Source organism: Pan paniscus, chromosome 3 (genome assembly GCF_029289425.2).
Source record: "Pan paniscus chromosome 3, NHGRI_mPanPan1-v2.0_pri, whole genome shotgun sequence".
NCBI lineage: Eukaryota > Metazoa > Chordata > Mammalia > Primates > Hominidae > Pan > Pan paniscus.
Genome location: NC_073252.2, coordinates 52073790 through 52088263, shown reverse-complemented (window position 1 = coordinate 52088263; position 14474 = coordinate 52073790). Strand labels below are relative to the sequence as shown.

Genomic DNA, 14474 nt, shown 5'->3' with positions numbered 1-14474 from the left:
GAATACTTTCTGTAATCTCGTTTCAAGTCCTTTGTCAATATATACATGTTACAAATATTTTCTTCCATTTGTGGATTTACTTTTCACTTTCTTTCTTTCTTTCTTTTTGAGATGGAGTCTGGCTCTGGAGTGCAGTGGTGCAATCCCATCTCACTGCAACCTCCCACTCCCAGGTTCAAGAGATTCTCCTGCCTCAGTCTCCTGAGTAGCTGGGATTACAGGCACCCGCCACCATGCCCGGCTCATTTTTGTATTTTTAGTAGAGACGGGGTTTCACCATGTTGGACCAGGCTGGTCTTAAACTCCTGGCTTCAGATTATCTGCCCACCTCAGCCTCCCAAAGTGCTGGGATTACAGGCATGAGCCACCGCGCCTGGCCACTTTTCACTTTCTTAGCTGTATCTTTCAATGAGCAGAATTTTGTAATTTTCATAAAGTCCATTAAAAAATTTCATGTACAATTAGTGTTTTCTGTGTTCTAAGGTATCTTTTCCTTCCCCATAGTTACAAAAATTTTCTTCTGTGTTTTCCTCTTATATTTCTTCTAAAAGGTATATAAGTTGTAATATTTACTTTTAGGTATAAGATACATTTCAAGTAAAATTTTAGCATGGTGTAATGATCAAAGTATAGTTTTTCTATTTATTGAACAAATATTCAATTGTCCCAGCATCATTTGTTGAGAAGACTATCTATTTCTCTATCTTTGGAACCTTGATTAAAATAAATTAAATGTGCATGTATTGTTCTATTTTTTAACTCTCTACTTTGTTCCACTGATCTGATTATTGTGACTTATGGTAAGTCTTAAAATCACATAATATAAGCACTCCAACTTTGTTCTCCTTTTAAAACTTTATTCCAGTCATGTTAGGTCACCTAACATGTATTTCTATATAAGTTTTAGAATCAGCTTGTGAATTTCTACAAAAAATATTGCTGGAGATTAGATTTATATCCACTCTATATTTTAACTCAGAACTGACACCTTAACAATATTGATTTTTCTAATCCATGAAATGGTGTATTTCTCAATTTATTTGCATCTTCTTGGATGGTTTTCAGAGAGAAAAATTTTGAGGAAGTTTGTTTCTATCCTAATTTGCTGAGAGTTCTTTTTTTCATGAATAGGTGTTAAAATTTTATCAAATGATTTTTCTAAATCTATTTATAGGAACATATGGAGTTTTGTCTTTTTTTTTTTTTAGTTTGTTAACATGGTGAATTACACTGATTGGTTTTCAAAGTTTAAACCAACCTTTTGTTTCTGGGATGAATTCCGCTTGGTCATAATGCATTATCCTTTTTATATGGTTCTAATTCAAATTTGATAATTTTATTAGAAACTTTTTCATCTAGGTTCAGAAGAGATACTGATCTTCAATTTTCTTTTCTTATAATAGTTTGACTCTCAGCATCAAGGCAGTGCTGGACTTATAAAATGAGCTGGGAAGTACTGGTTCTATTTTCTGAAACATTCTGGTAAGGGAACTATTATGTTTTCCTCAAATTTGGCTAAAATTCAACAGTAAATCCATCTGGAACTAGAGTGCTTTTTGTGGGAAGATTTTATTTTACCATTTAAATTTATGTAATTAATATAGAGCTATTTAGATTTTTACAAAAATATTTCTTCTTTTACCGGTTTGGTTGTATAATTTTTGACTGCCAAGGAATTGATCTATTTCATCTAAGTTGTCAAAATTATCGGAATAAATGTTTAAAATATTCCTTTATTATACCTATACTTTTAATATCTATAATATTTATGGTGATGCTTCTCTTCCTTTTCTATACCTGAAATCTGTCTTCTCTCTTTTTTCATTGGTTTAAGCTAGGAGTTTATTATTTTATCAATCATTTGTTAAAAGCAGCTTAGATTTTTTGACTTTTCTTTATTCTTTGTATATTTTCTATTTAATTGAAAATTTTATAGGAGCCTTATTAAGATGTAATTCACATATCATACAATGTGGTCATTTAAAGTGTACACTCTGTTTTTTAGTATGTTCAAAATTGTGCAACCACCACCATAATCAACTTGAGAATAATTTCATAACTCCCCCCCAAAAAAATCTTTTATCTAGTCACTGTCTTTTTTTTTTTTAGCACAAGCATCCCCAGCTGTAGGCAACCACCAAACTACTTTCTATCTCTATAAATATGCTTTTTCTGGATGTTTCATATAAATGGAATAAAATAATATGTAACCTTTTGTTTCTGGCTTCTTTCACTTAGTATAATGCTCTTAAAGGTTCATCCATATTGCAGGATGTATCAGCACTTCATCTATTTATTTTTTTAACTCAAATTTTTTTAGCCATTAATTTATTTTTATTGTTGAATGATATTCCATTGTGTAGATACATCACATTTCATTTATCCATTTTTTTTTTTTTTTTTGAGACGGAGTCTCGCTTTGTCGCCCAGGCTGGGCATCTCCGTTCACTGCAAGCTCCGCCTCCCGGGTTCACGCCATTCTCCTGCCTCAGCCTCCCGTGTAGCTGGGACTACAGGCGCCCGCCACTACACCCGGCTAATTTTTTGTATTTTTAGTAGAGACGGGGTTTCACCGTGTTAGCTAGGATGGTCTCTATCTCCTGACCTCGAGATCCGCCCGCCTTGGCCTTCCAAAGTGCTGGGATTACAGGCGTGAGCCACCGAGCCCGGCCTCATGTATCCATTCTTCAGCTGATGGACATTTGGGTTGTTTCCATTGTTTGGCTGTTATGAAAATGCTGCTATAATGTTGATTGTTTCCTTTGCTTCAGTTTCTAAATTTGAAATGATTCCATTTTTAAATTTTTTGCTTTTGCCGTCTATGCATTTGGGGTCATATCTGAAAAACCATTGTCCGGATTAACCGGATTAACATCAAGCTTTCTCCCATATTATCTTCTAGTGGTTTTACAGTTTCAGGTCTTACATTTATGTGTTTTGGGTTGATTTTTGTATATGGTGTGAGATGAGGGTCCATTTATTCTTTTGCATGTGGATATCCACTTTTTCCAATATGTTTATTGAAGAAACTGTCCTTTCCCCATTGGATGCTCTTGGCACCTTTGTCAAAGGTCAATTGACCATAAATGCATGGGCTTATTTCTGGGCTCTCTATTCTGTTCTATTGTTCTATATGTCCGTGTTTATGCCACCACCATACTGTTTTGAAGACTGTAGCTTGTAATTTTTTAAAATAAATCAGGTATTGCTATACCTCCAGCTTTGTTCTTTTTGTGCAGCTATTTGGGGGTGTTTTGTGCTTCCATGGGAATTTTAGATTTTATTTTTCTATTTCTGTGAAAAATGCCACTGGGACCTTGATAGGGATTGCACTGAATTTGTCTAGGCTACTTTGGGTTTTGAAATTTCTAACAAAGAATTTTATAGTGCTAAACATCTCCATTTAAAAAAAAGATCTTAAATAAACATCGTAACTTTACATCTCAAGAAACTAGAAGAAAAGAGAATAAACTCAGCCCGAATTTGGCAGAAGAAGGAAATAGTGAAGATCAGAGCAGAGATAAATGAAATAGAGATGAGAAAAATAATAGAAAAGGTCAATGAAGCTAAGACTTGGTTTTTTGAGAAACTAAATTGACAAACTGTTAAGAAGCCTAAGTAAAAAATAAAAGAGAGAAGACTCAAATAAATAAAATTATAAATGAAAGAAGAAACAATACAACTGTTACTACAGAAGTACAATAAGAGACTACTATGAGCAATTATATGCCAACAAATTGAATACCTAGAAGAAACAAGTTGATAAGATCCTAGAAACATATAACCTACCACCACTGAATCATGAAGAAATAGAAAATCTGGACAAACCAATAAAGAGTAAGGAGATTGAAACAGTAATAAAAAGTCTCTCATCAAAGATAAGCCCAGGACCTGACAGATTTAACTGCTGAATTCTACCAAACATTTAAAGGGCAATTAATGCCAATCCTTCTCAAACTCTTACAAAAAATTGAAGAGGAAGGAGCAATTCCAAACTCATTCTTATGAGACCAGCATTATTCTGATATCAACGTCAAACAAGAACACTACAAGAAAATTATAGGACAAAATACCCCAATTAATGTGGATACAAAAATCCTCAGCTTTGTGTGCAACTGTGTGTATCTTTCTCTTTCTTTTTACATTAATCTGTTACTCTCTAAAGAACGCAAGATCCCCAGAAGAAGCCACCACTTCCACTTTTTACTCAACTTTATATTTTTTACAGCCTGGCACACAAAGTTTTGTTTACCAGACTGACTGGCTGATTGGAAGTACTAAAAAATAGGAGTGTTCCTGCAACTAAGGGAAGTTTAGAGAAATGACAGGCATAGAAGGTTTATGTTTAAGCAAGAATAAAAACAATATGGTTTCCTTATATCAATTTGGACTCTCAGTTCCTGTCATGCAAAGACTGTGTATTAATTTCTGTAGTTACTAAGGCACCTAATATAAGTGCGTTATATAAATCAATTCATTGCCATGTCTATAGTCTTCATGAAACCTAGCATAATACCTTTCATTTAGAAATGACTGTTTTTTTGAATAAATAAATTTTAGGTCAACATAAAAAAAGTCCTCAACAAAATACTAGCAACCTGAATTGAACAGCATATTAAAAAATCATATACCTCGTCAAAATACTAATACTACAAATTTAAAAGGAGCCTACACCTTACTTTAATGACCAAGTGGGATTTACTTTGGGGATGCAAGGATGGTTCAACATATGCAAATTAACAAATGTTGTACAACACATTAATAGAATGAAGGATAAAAATAATATGATCTTCTCAATAGGTGCAGAAAAATAATCTGACAAAATAAAACATCCTTTCATGATAAAAACTCTCAACAAATTAGGTATAGAAAGAATGCTTCTCAACATAATAGAAACCATATATGACAATCTATAACAAGCATCTTACTCGATAATGAAAATTAGATGCTTTTTCTTTAAAATCAGGAAAAAAACAAGGTGCCAAATCTTGCCACCTCTATTGAACATAGTAGTGGAAGTCCTAGCCAGGGCAAATAAATAAGAAAAAGAAATAAAAGACATCTAAATCATAAAGGAAGTAAAATTGTCTCTGTTTGCATATGACATGATCTTAAATATAGAAAACCCTAAAGACACCACCAAAAAACTGTTAGAAGAAATAAATTCAGTAAAGTTGCAGATACAAAATCAACATTAAAAAATTAGTAGCATTTTTGTATACTCACAATGAACTATGTGAAAAAAATCAAGAAAACATTCTCATTCACAATAGCATAAAAATATTACTTAGAAATAAATTTAACTGAGTAACCAAATATCACCTGTTCCCCAAAAACCTACGGAAATAAATAAATAAAGCCACCAATGATACACATAAAAAAGAGGTTAAATTAATGACACTGCAAAGAAAAACTCAATGAGACAACAGGACTAGTATTTCCAGAAAGTGAGAATCTTGATTGAATCCTGCTTTGGGGATGACACAGTAGCTATTTAAAAAAAGAGACAAGTGGAAAAATCTGAAATAAGGACTTCATGTTAAATTAGGGAAGTATTTTAAGTGGGACAATGGTATTAAGGTTATATAGAATCACATTCTTAGGGGATGCATGGTTAAGTATTGTCATGTCTATAAATTTCTTTGAAATAGTTCATATAAAGCAAATATGGCAAAATATTAAAAAAGGAAGAAATTTAACTGAGGAGGCAAGATATCTGTATACTGAAAACTATAAAACATTCATGAAAGAAACTGAAGATAAAAATAAATGGGAAAATATCCCCTGTTCATGGATTAGAAGAGTTAATATGGCTTTTCACTTTCTTGATGGTGTCTTTGAAACACAAAATTTTTTACTTTAGGTGATGTCTGTTTTATCTATTTTTTTCTTTTGTTGCCTGTGTTTTCAGTGTCTTATCTAAGAAACTCTTGCTTACTCCAAAGTCATGAAAATTAAAGGCTATGTTTTCTTCTAAGTGTGTTATAGCTTTGGCTCTTACATTTAGATATTTGATCTAATTTTAGTTAATTATTTATATGATGTGGGGTCCAACTTCATTCTTTTGTGTGTGGATATCCAGTTGTCCTTGCACTATTTGTTGAAAAGAACATATAATGGTGGAAAGCTCCACTGAATTGTCTTAGCAATTTTGTTTTTGTTTGTTTTTGAACCCCTATCTGTAGCAGACTTAGCAACTTTGTTGAAAATCAAGTGACTGTAAATGTGAGGGTTTTTACCAAACTGTCCTGATTACTGTAGCTTTATAGTAAGTTTTGAAATCAGAAAGTGTAATTCCTCTTTGTTCATCTTAAGATTGTTTTGGCTATTTTGTGTCTTTTACATTTCCATATGAATTGTAGAATTAGTTTATCAACATCTGCAAAGAGCCAGCTGGGGTTTTAATAAGAATTGAATTGGATTTTTAGGTCAATTTGTGGAGTATTGCCATCTTAGCAATATTAAATCTTTCTATTCATGAGCATGGATGGCTTTCCATTGACTTAGGCCTTCTTTACTTTCTTCAATGATGTGTAATAGTTTTCAGTATATAAGTCTTGTACTTTTGTTAAGTTTATTCATAGTTTCTTCTTTTTGATAATATTGTAAATAAAATTGTTTCCTCAATTTCATTTTTGGGTTGTTCATTGGTAGCGTATAGGACTAGAGTTGATTTTGTTTATTGAGCTTATATCCAGCAACCTTGTTGAACTTGATTATTATTTTAAATTGTTTTTTTGTGTGTGTAGATATCATAAGATTTTCTGTATGCAAGATCATGTGATTAGACATAGTTTTACATCTTCCTTTGCAAACTGGATGCTTTTTATTTCATTTTCTTTCTTAATTACCCTGGCCAGAACATCCAGAACAATATTGAATAGAAGTACCAAGTGTTAACATTCTCATTTTGTTTCTGGTCTTATAAGTAAAGCATTCACATTTTTTACCATTAAGTATGATGTTAGCTGGGTGTTTTTGTAGACATCTTTTATAAAAGTGTTGAGGAACTGTCCTTGTATTCTTAGTTTGTTAAGTGTTTTTTACCATGAAGTGGTAAAAAAAACTTTGCTTTTTCTAGTGTCTTAAGGTGGGAGGTTAGTTTACTGATTTGATATATGTTTTCTTTTTTAATGTAGGCATTTAAAACTGTAAGTTTTTCTTCAAGCACTGCTTTATCTGCATCCCATAAGGTTTGGTAGGTTGTATATTCATTTCCATTCATCTCAAAGTATTTTCCAATTTTCCTTGTAATTTCTTATTTGACACATTATTTATTAATATTAGTGTGCTATTTAGTTTCTGCATATTTGTTAACTTCCTAAATTTACTTTTATTGATTTATAATTTCATTCAATTGTGGTAGGTGGAGAACATACTTTGTATAATTTTAATCCTTTTGAATTGATTGAGGCTTGTGTTATAGTCTAGCATATGATCCATCCAAAAGAATGTTCTCTATGCACTTGAGAAGAATAGATATTCTGCTGTTGTTGAGTAGAGTGTTCTACAGAGGTTTGTTAGAGTTGGTTTAAGGTTGTTCAAGTATGCTACCACTTTATTAGATAATATTAGGCAATATCTTTGTGTGTGTGTGTGTGTGTGTGTGTGAATGGCATAGTATCTGACTATTGTTTTTCTAAACCTATTTTCTCCCAGGTCCATTTTTTTTTAATTGTGGGGATTTGAATAGCACTGTAAGTTCTAGAAATACTAGCTAAGTTATAGAAGAGCTGGCTGTATGTGTGAAGTGAATACATTTTATTTTAGGTAAACTATACCTCAGTAAAATTGATTTAAAAATAAATTCATAATTCTAGGGAAAAGTTAAGTCTATAAGCTACCCTTCCTTAGGATAACAAATTAATTTATAAACAGAAAGCTTTTGAAGGCTTACCACTTTAAAAGAGATTAAAAGAAAATCCATCACACTTTTTTCTAAATAGTATTTAAATTCATTTTTTTATCTCCAGTAGTCTTGTTATATAAATTTATCTTTTCTTTTTAAATTCTTGAGCAAAATGCATCTGACTTTATTATTTTTTAAAGTTTAAAAAAGTTATCAATTGGCAATACCTGACCTTAAAATTCTAGTTGTCAGTCATCTCAGGCTAGAAAAGCATATTTACCAAAGGTTGTTCCTTAATTTAAAATACAGTGTTCTCATTCTTTGTGTTAATTTAAAAAGAAAGGGTTGATTTCAACTCTTGCTCTTCTCCTGATATTGCCTTTCAAGGTAAAAAGCAATTTTGGATAGATTAAAAGCCTAAATTAACCATTAAAAGCAGGTAGACTTGTCAAGTCATCTCAATGGATTCATTGAGAATTCAAAAAAATAATAAATCATAGCCTTCATTATGTGTCTTTAGCTGGGAAGAAATCTTTTTTCAATGAGAAAGCTAATCATTTAACAAATACGTGTTACCATGGGAAGATAATGTTTAGGTATACCATAGTTTTAACCCTCAACATCCTAAAGAAGAAAATTTAGCACAACAAAACCCTTTCACTGCCTACTAAAAGTAAAGCACAGCGTAAACCTGACTTAACTACAGTAGATACTTTTGAAGGTATGTTTTGAAATTGATGGCCCTATTTTAATATTAAGGTCAGCAAACACCATTAAGCGTCTAGCTGTAAGAACTAAAATAACAAGGGTGAGTGATTAATGCTGTCATTGTTTTTCTAATTTTTTATTTTAATAGATCTGTCTTGGATGGTTAATTCTAGATGATAATGTTAAGTTTCTCATAATTTGGTGGAAATACTGATATGAAATAGCTGGAAATACTGATATGTATAAAAACAAATGAACACTCTCTAAAAATACACATCTTATCAAAAGAGTGAACAGTTTTTTTGGGTAAATTTTAGCTTAAAGATTTAGTCTAGATGTAAATTAAGGAAACTTTATCCTGTTGTTTTTGCCTCAGAGGTTCTTCTTCCTTTCTTCTTTCTTCCTTCCTTTCTTATTACAATTTATTTGTGTGCATTCATTTTCATGTTTATTTGTTTAATGGCTATATCCCATGTTTGACTCTTATGTATATGTATTTTACCACTGTATATCCAGCATCTGTACCATGCCTGGAATATAGTATGCTCTATGGCACATACTGTCAAAATTTTGTTGAATGACCCAATTGATAAAATGTCAAGAGATCTGCTCTGAAATCCAGTCTTAAATTCTTTCTGATTTAGTAAATAACTTGAGCGAGTCACTCTCTACTTTGTTTGTCTTCCTTGGTTTAGCGAATAATAATAATACCTCACATACAATATGTTACATATTTATAATATTCATTTTTATAGCATCCACTGAGTGATTACTATGTGCCAGGTACTTTTCTAGGTTTTAGGGGCACAGCAGTGAACCAAAAAAGACAAAAATATCTGCCTTCATGGAGCTTACATTCTAGTAAAATCTGTTGTTTGCTTTTGGTCTTGACAACAACCCTGTGAAGTGGGTAGAGCTGCTAATTCTATTGATTTACTAATGTGGAAGTAGAGGCTATGTGACATTAAGTATCTAGTAAAGATCAATCAGCTAGTGAGTTCGAGAAGCAGATATCTGTTGTCCAGTGCTTTTCCCATTATGTCATCCTTTCTCCCGTAACTCCTCATCTAGCATGTGGAAATTTTCTGAGGAAAAGTAAGATCCAATTTATTTAACCTCTTCTGTAAAATAGACTGTGTAAGTACAAACTGACAACGTGACTCAGGTTCTAAAGTGGCTTTAAGAACTATGGCATTTCAAGATACCTTAAATCTAAAGAAATCTTAAAATTTTAGTCTGAATCATTTTGTTTAGATATGGCCCATTACTATTTTGTAACACCTGCCTCTTATACCTGGTCTCTTGACTGTAGGAGTTGGGGCTTACTATTGTTAAATGCTCTAGTTCTCTACATTAGCATAGAAATCTAGACATTGCCCATAGCAGATAACGTATTAGTTGCTAAGCAAGGGAAATTATTATGCCATCTGCTGCGTCTTATAAGGTGTGTTATCACCTAACTCACTTTTTGAATCAACACACCAAAGGCACCATAAGTAATGTAAATTATGGTAGCTTGTACATTTTTCAACTGAATAAGCAGTTTATAAAAAACAAAAAACCCACCTAACTTTGTGACTCTTCTAAATTTTAATAGATGCCTTGGAAAAATTATTTTTGGCCTTCAAACTTTGTTTCCATGAGATAATCTTTTCTTAGACCATTAGATACCCTGTATTCAAACTTAAAACAAGAATTATTTATTGTTATGAACTTACAATAGTTCTTTGGCATTCTTAGTAAGTTATTCATAGAAAATCAGCTATTTATTTTAATCCAATCATTTAAAATTCTAGAAAGCACTGAAATGCCCCAAAATATGCTTAAGCTTGCATAGAGGAAACTAGACATGGAAAATATATCTATTTGACAGAAATGACAAAGTCATTTCTTTATAAATCTGCCCTAAAGGCCATATATTTAATATAATTCTATTTTATTTTTGCCCCACTAACGAATTGGATTACCATAGAAAAAACACTTCTCAAAGTGTGTTCCTTGAGTATATTTCCTAAGAAATTAACCAATATTATTGGAGGAGAAGAAAGATTTCTGTAGTTATATATGATTTTTTAAATGCTTGGTTAAAGTGGTTTCTTCACTATAGGACTTCTCAGAACCGTAACTATGTGAATATGTTAGTGTGTATTGTAATCTCTAGTGGGCAATATTCTTCTCAGTCACAGAAAGATTTCTTCTTAGGAATATCTTGTAAGACTAGTGTTCTGGAAAACACAATATGGAAAACACTACCTTCCAGTAAATGTTGGTATTTGCTTAATAGCTATGAAGTCTATATATTTATTATGGTTGTTCTTCAGTCCTCTTCCACTACAGAATACTCTCTCTGGGTACTCTCAATTGTACTAAAGGCTTTAAATACCACTTGCAGTCTGATGATGTCTGTATATGTAAATTCACCAACTCTGTCTCCTGAGCTTTAGATACATGTGCATACCTGCTTATCCAATTTTTTAATATGAGTATTGAGGACTTCAAACTCAATTATCCAAAACTGAGCTCAATAGCTTCCTCTCAAACCCGCTCCTCCTGCTGCTTTCTTGTTTTATTATTGGAGATCACCGATATCCACTCAACTGCCCAACCCAGACACCTGGGAGCCATCCTTACTCTTTTTACTCACTCTCTCTTCTCATGCAACCATCAACATAACCTAACTATGCTCATTCTTTTTTTTAAAAGACATTTATTCAGTGTCATGATCAGACTATTACATTTAGCAATCAACAGCATGGGTGAAAAAAAATTTACATTAAAACCTTTTGTTGGAATGCTTTATACTTTCCACAGAACAGAAACTAAAATAACCCATTATACAATTAGTCACAAATACAATCCCTGAGTCTTTTGCCCACACACATGAGTATTTGTCTAAAACATGTCTTCTTTGTAGCAGCTAGGCCCTGCCACCACCGTGCTTGGCTGAGTTCACAAATCTGTTGTAACCTGTAGCTTCCCTATCACTTCTCTGGCTCTCCTCTCCTGCTAAGCTTTGTTTCCCAATTAAAATCTTCTGCCACTGCCATAGCTACTGCTGCTACTGGAACTTCCATAGCCACCTTGGTTTCCTGGTTGGGCAAAGTATTGGCCTCCACCACCACAGTGGCCAGAGCTTCTGCCTCCAAAGTTTCCTCCCTTCATGGGTCCAAAATTTGAAGACTGATTGTTGTAAGTGCCAAAATCATCATAGCTTCCACCACCTCCAAAATTGCTTCCATCATTGCCAAATCCATTATAGCCATAGCCACTGCCACCATATCCACCAACACCATGGCTGCCACCAAAGCCACCATGACCACTGAACTTTCCTCCATGACCAAAGTTGTCATTCCCACCAAAACCACCTCCACGACCACCACCAAAGTTTCCAGATCCACTTCAACCTCTGGCTGGAGGAAGCACTAGCCATCTCTTGCTTTGACAGGGCTTTCCTAGCTTCACAGTTGTGGTCATTCACAGTGTGGTATTTCTGAATGACAGTCTTATCCATGGAGTCATGGTTGTCAAAGGTTACAAAGGCAAAGCCTCTTTTCTTGCCACTGCCTCAGTCAGTCATGATTTCAATCACTTCAATTTTCCCATACTATTCAAAATAATCTCTTAGGTGATGTTCTTCAGTGTCTTCTTTAATGCCACCAACAAATATCTTTTTAAGTGGGCACCTGGTCTTTGAGAATCTTCTCTTGAGACAGCTCTGTTTGGTTCCGCAAGTCTTCCATCCACATTGCGTGGCTTTGCATTCTTGGCCGCATCCACCTCCTCCACAGTGGCATATGTGATGAACCCAAAGCCCCTGGAGTGCTTGGTGTTTGAATCTCTCATTACCACACAGTCCGTGGGTGTTCCCCATTGCTCAAAATGGCTCCTCAGGCTCTTATCGGTTGTTTCAAAGCTCAGCCCTTCAAAGAAGAGTTTCCCTAGCTCTTTGGGTTCTTTAGGAGACTCTGACTTAGACAGAACAGCAGGGAGAAGAGAGAATTTAACGATGCTTCTTCAGTGGCATCTATGGGCAGAAAGGCACTATCCTCATTCTTTATAGCCCTCAAGTAAGTCCACTTCACTCAAATTGCATTTAACTTAACTAAAGCCTATATCATCTTACATAGATTGCCAAAGTAACCCATCATTCAATAGAAATATAATGTCAGTCACAACACAAACCATGTATGTAATTTGAAATTTTCTAATGGCCACATTAAAAAACATAAATATAAGAGATAAAATTAATTTTTAAAATATATTTTATTTAACCCAATATATGCAAAATAACCCAATATATGCAATATATGCAAAACCCAATATATGCAAAATACATTGCAACATGTAATCACTGTACAATTATGGATATATATAAATGAATGATATATTTTACATTGTTATTTTTACACTAAGTCTCTGACATCCAATGTGCATTTTCCACTTTAAATCATCTCAATTCATACCAGCCACACTTGAAGAGCTCAGTAGCCACATGTGGCTGGTGGCTATGATATTGGACAGCACAGCTCTGACTGGTTTCCTTGCCTGCAGACTCTCCCCTTCCACTTCATTCTCCCCAGCTGCAGCCAGTGTGGCATGTTTGATTCTATCACTTCACTGTTGAAGGTCCTTGATTGATTTTGCATTGTATAAGCTTTCAAGACCCATGATAATAAGCTGTACTTACCTCTTGAACTTTATCTCATTCAACTCCATTCTAAGCTCCATACATACTGATATCTTTATGGTTGTTTCCCAAAGATATCATGCCTTCTCTCTTCTAGGCCTTTGTACATGTTGCTTTCTGCTTAGAATTATCTTCCCCAAATATTTTGCCAAATGAACTCCTATTTAGGTCTCAATTCTTCCAGGAAATCTTCCCTCAATGCAAAAGTCTGAATAAGCTGCTACTCCTATGAACTCTCATTGTATCATCTGCTTACCTAATATTAGAATTTATTGCAGTGTGTCTTATTGTATCCACTGAGGTAAACTTTGTTACAGTTTATCTCTCCTGCTAGACTGTGAGCTCCATCGAGGTAGGTAGCAAATTGTGGTTCATTTTTTTCTCATAGACCATAGATAGTCCATGGCTGGTGCAGGGACTCAAGAATGTTATTAAAAGATCAAACTTCTCCCACTCAGCCATTCTTCAGTGTCAGTTTGTCACTGCATGCTCACAAAAAGGCTACTGCAGCTCCAGGTACTAGACTCAAGTGCAAGGCAGGAAGAGGAAAGGGAGCTATGACAGCCATGTCTGTCCATTTTATGAGGAAATCAAAAGCCTCCCCAGAAACCCCCAGTACACTTGCCTTTAGAGCTCATTGGCTGCTGCTGTGTCACATGGCCACATCTGGCTTCAAGGAGGCTGAACAAGGTAAATACTGACTGCACAGTAGAAAGTGGCATGGAGAAAGGAAATAGGAACACCTAGTGAGACAGCTAAACATAAATGTTTGCTCTAAGTACTTCTTTTGAAGTCTTTCTCTCTCCTCAACCCCCAAGATTTGGGGAGTGTTTGTGCTTTGTGTGTTTGAGATATTTGAAGTTATATGACAAGGTTGTAGGTGTATGTTTGAGATATATGAAGTTATGTTCCAAGGCTGTAGGTCTGTTCTAAAGCCAGAGCTCAACAATGTAGGGGAAAAGGAAATGCATTTCCTTCCTTTTTACTAAGACTGCAAAGTAAATGAAGTGGGAACTGGAAGAATACACTCCAAATTTTACTTAACAAAATGATAGTGAAGCAATAATTTAGTTTTCTTGGATGGACCTCCAATCAGCATGAAGTCAATGACTCAATGGGGCAGAGATGAACACTTGAGTCACAGTGCATTAAGTCCTGGCAATTAATGCATAAACAGAGTCACTCACTCTTTGATAAAGCACAATAGGAATCATTCCTTTGAAGGAGTAA

At 34.1% G+C, this 14474-nt stretch overlaps 1 pseudogene; it reads right to left on the bottom strand.

Annotated features, from left to right (window-relative positions):
- Window positions 1–11498: 11498 nt before the first annotated feature.
- On the bottom strand, window positions 11499–13273 carry LOC100984552 (heterogeneous nuclear ribonucleoprotein A1-like; annotated as a pseudogene).
- Window positions 13274–14474: the final 1201 nt, after the last annotated feature.